Here is a 4,444-nt window from a genome sequence, read left to right on the forward strand (position 1 = left end):
AGTCCACGGTGCGGACGAGACACTAGCGCTCTTGCGTTTTCATGAGGCCCTGCTCTTAATTCTGTGCCAGCACCTTCAACAGGGCCCGCTGTTCGAGCAGCGTGGCACCTGGTGTGTGGCAGCCATGAAGCCAGCGCCCTGGGTGCTGTGTGGCCAGTCCACGGCTGGTGCCCGGGTGCTGTGTGGCCAGTCCATGGCTGGTGCCCGGGTGCTGTGTGGCCAGTCCATGGCTGGTGCCCTGTGTGCTGTGTGGCCAGTCCACGGCTGGTGCCCGGGGCAGGGTCCACAGCAGGGAAACAGGGGCTCACGTAGAAACGCGTGGCGCCGTGTTTGGAACCAAGCCCTCCACGGGCGTTTCCATCACCGCAGCCCGTCGTCCCCTCCTGCTGCTTCTGCACCACCCTGACGCTGCCGCCCGCCACGCCCCGTCGTGCAGCAGCAGGGCCACCCCTTTGGCTGGCAGGCTTCCTTTCTCTCGTTGGCTCCAACGGAGATCCCAACCCAACCACCGTCTCCCGGCTGAATCAGAGCTGTCCCGGAAACGCGCGTTTATTAAAAGGACAGCCTGCAGCTTGGACAGAGAAATTATAAGGTCTCCAACGCCGCTTCACTGTAGTCATTTGTACCTGATATTTTCAGTCCTGAACGTTCATTGGAAGGACTGATGCTGAAGCTGAAACTCTAATACTTCGGTCACCTGATGCGAAGAACTGACTCACTGGGAAAGACCCTGATGCTGGGAAAGATTGAAGGCGGGAGGAAAAGGGGACGACAGATGGTTGGATGGCATCGCTGACTTGACGGACACGAGTTTGAGTAAGCTCCAGGGGTTGGTGATGGGTAGGAAAGCCTGGGGTGCTGCAGTCCATGGGGGTGCAAAGAGTCAGACACGACTGAGCGACTGAACTGACTGACTCTACCTGATACAGGAGACTGAATGCGCCCTCAGAATTCGAATATGTTGAAGCCATGACATGTGTTTGGTGCTTGAAAATGAGGTATTTGGAGGTAAGTAGGGTGTTTGGCCTTGAAAATGGGGTGCTTGGAGGTAAGTAGGGTCAGATGAGGTTGGGAGGGTGGGCAGCCCCTGATGGGATTAGTGCCCTTATAAGAAGAGGCTCTTCCCTTCTGTCCTTCAGGGAGGCACACGGTGATGGCAGGTGCCTGTGAGCCAGAAAGAGAGCTCTCGTCAGACACTGGCCCTGCCGGCCGTTGAACTTGGACCTTCTGACTCCAGAACTGTGAGCAGATGCCTGTCTGTTGTTCAAGCCTCTCAGGCGTGGTGTTTTGCTGTGACAGCATGGGCGGGCCAAGACAGTCTCTAAATTACCCCTGGTACTTGAGCCAGGTCCGCCTGCTGCCTCGGCACTCGATCCCCAAAGATGAACTCCACACACAAACTCGCTCTTTCTGCTGTCTTTACACGAAGATTAGAAAGCCGATTAGTGGTTGCTGGGTTTCTTTTGAGGGTGATGAGAAAGTTCTAAAATTAGTGCTAACGGTGGCACAGCTCTGTAAATACGCTAAAAAACTATCGAGTTGTGCATCCTTGACAAGTGAATTTCATGGTATGTGAATTGTGTTCCAATTAGTTTGTTTATTTATTTATTTTTATATATAATATAAATATAATAAAATATAATTTTATTATATTTATTTAGTTTGTTATTTTTTTTTTAAAAGCACAGAAGATCAGTCTTATAGGATCCCTACTTCTGCCATAAAAGTAGATCTTTTGACTAACCTTTTTATTCATATGTCTGCACACAGGGGTGAATTTTGATAAACGTGGGGCAGGCTTAAGGCTGTTTGCCCTTGAGATGGAGCTAGAAGGTGTCTTCAGAAGCACACAGAGAATGCTGACGACAGCTATTTAAAACATGCAAGAAAAACCAAGTGATTGTCCAGGAGCATGTGGATATGAAGGAACACTTGCCCACAATGATTGTTTTATGATAGAATAGTGTGTAAGAAAAGCCTTATATTTAATCTCTTCTGTTCAGAAACTTCCAACAGGTAAGGCATATAAAAAGATAAGCACGCTTTGAAGATGCTTCAGGTCTATTGTTGACGTTTCTGCACTGATAATATATCCCACTTCTATTGATCCATTTCTAGTAAGGTTTCAGTTAAACCCTGATAGTGTGTGATCATTAAGTGATTTAGAGCAAGTTAATTTACCAGCCAACTTCAGCTGCTTTTGGAAAATCTGGGTATATGCATTTGGCCTGTAAGATCCCCATGAACCACCCTAGTGGGGTCTCCCTGGATTTTAGCCTGTTCATGTCTTGTCCTGGCCAGCCCAGGCTTGGAGACAGGGGTGTGGCAGCCCTCACTGCCCACTGAGGGGAAGGGGAGAATGAAGAATGAATACAGAAAAGGTGGATTTCTCCGAACACCTGAGAAGATGTCAGGGTCTCCTCTCTTCCAGTTCACAGCTGAGCAACGCTGAAGCACAGAGTGGGAGGGGCCGTAAGTCCTGCAGCAGATCGCCGGTCTACCACGCTCCCACGGGCGGGGCGGGGCGTCCATCAGTCTCCACCCAGCCGAGATCATCACATGTTTATTTATCTGCTGTTTACCCTCAGATCTAGATTCCTTCCTGAGATCAGAATCTTTCAACAAAAGCATCATGTGAGCCACAGAGATCATTTTATGTTGTTTAGTATCCATTCCTAAGAGAAGTAAAAATAAACAGATGAAACTTAAAAAAAAAAAAACCCTCATTTTTTCCAAAGATTATCATGTCAATGTGTAATTAATACAGACAATTATAATAAAGGGCTTCCCTTATAGCTCAGTTGGTAAAGAGTCCACCTGCAATGCAGGAGACCCCAGTTGGATTCCTGGGTCAGGAAGATCTGCTATAGAAGGGATAGGCTACCCACTCTGGTATTCTTGGGCTTCACTTGTGGCTCAGCTGGCAATGTGGGAGACCTGGGCTTGATATCTGGGTTGGGAAGATCCCCTGGAGAAGGGAAAGTGAGTTGGACTATAAAGAAAGCTGAATGCCAAAGAATTGATGCTTTTGAACTGTGGTGCTGGAGAAGACTCTTGAGAGTCCCTTGGACTGCAAGGAGATCAAACCAGTCCATCCTAAAGGAGATCAGTCCTGGGTGTTCATTGGAAGGATTGATGTTGAAGCTGAAACTTTGGCCACCTGATGCAAAGAGCTGACTCATTTGAAAAGACCCTGATGCTGGAAAAAATTGAGGGCAGGAAGAGAAGGGGACAACAGAGGATGGGATGGTTGGATGGCATCACTGACTCAATGGACATGAATTTGAGTAGACCCCGGGAGTTGGTGCTGGATAAGGAGGCCTGGGTGCTGCAGTCCACTGGGTTGCAAAGAGTTGGAAATGACTGAGCAGCTGAACTGAACTGAGCAGAACCCACTCCAGTGTTCCGTCCTAGAGAAGTCCACGGACCGTATAGTCTAAGGAGTCGCAGAGAGTTATAAAAAATTATAATAAGATAGTTTGCATTCATTCTTACTGGACTAAGTCTAAACTCTGTGACCATTTTACATTTAGATCCCATTTCAAATCAGGCACCCAATTTCTAGTGGTTCTAGTGAAATATTTAATCTTATCAAAAGACCAAGCTGTACTTCGTGGGAAGATAGTTTGCCTTGCTTCAGCCCTAAGGTCTAAATATTAACATGCATATATATATTTTATATAAAAATATAAATTGTTTGAGATTAGAATGTCAAGTCTGCTTCTGGGCACCTTTCCAGTGTCCAGCAGGCCCTGCGGCTGAAGGCCCGGCTGTCAGGCAGTGTGGGCCCGAACCTCACAGGAGCTGATCTGGGCACCAGGGGCCAGGACAGGGTAATCTCCTGAGTGATGCCCTCAGGGATCCAAGACCCTCAGGTCAGAGGCCGTGCACAGCCGCCCTCGGCACATAAGCCGTGGGTACGTGGGGACACCACTTGCAACCAGAAGGATTTGAACTTGACTTCTTACTTTTCAGGCTCCACAATTCATTCCAAGCCCAGGGAGGTCAGTGAATCAAGTGTTTGAAGCAGATCAAACAGGCTCTTGGGAGAAATGTCACATTTCTGTATGGGCAGCAGGAATCCACCCAGCTGTGTGAACAGTCCCCTGGGATGCTGGCTAGCAGCTCACTGAGCCTGAACATGGGGAGCAGGGTGGGTGTCTCAGGGGCCCCTTTCCCTCCTGCCCTGGGGGAGTAGGGAAGCTCCCCCCTTGACCCCACCTCCCCTGGGCTCTGCCCAGTTGGGGCTCCTTGCCCTGCACCCCAAGCATCTCCTCACTGTGGCCCAGCAACTCGGATGGGGCTGCCCCTCAGAATGGAAACTGTCCCAAGATGACCTTGCCTGACGACCTCCGGAGCTCAGGGCTGGGGACCCCCAGCCCCTCTGGCTGGCAGAGCAAGTGAGTGGGTGGCTTGGTGTGGTCCTGAGTACCGGGACTGTGAT

The 4,444-nt window shown here is 49.6% G+C and overlaps 1 long non-coding RNA gene across 1 annotated transcript; it reads left to right on the forward strand.

Moving 5' to 3' along the window:
* Nucleotides 1-494: 494 nt before the first annotated feature.
* Nucleotides 495-2,481, forward strand: LOC139178072 (uncharacterized). The gene is made up of 3 exons (XR_011562502.1): nt 495-816; nt 930-1,008; nt 1,140-2,481. It is a non-coding gene; the product is annotated as an uncharacterized lncRNA (long non-coding RNA).
* Nucleotides 2,482-4,444: the final 1,963 nt, after the last annotated feature.

The sequence above is a fragment of the Bos indicus genome, chromosome 20 (assembly GCF_029378745.1).
Source record: "Bos indicus isolate NIAB-ARS_2022 breed Sahiwal x Tharparkar chromosome 20, NIAB-ARS_B.indTharparkar_mat_pri_1.0, whole genome shotgun sequence".
In the NCBI taxonomy this organism is placed as follows: domain Eukaryota; kingdom Metazoa; phylum Chordata; class Mammalia; order Artiodactyla; family Bovidae; genus Bos; species Bos indicus.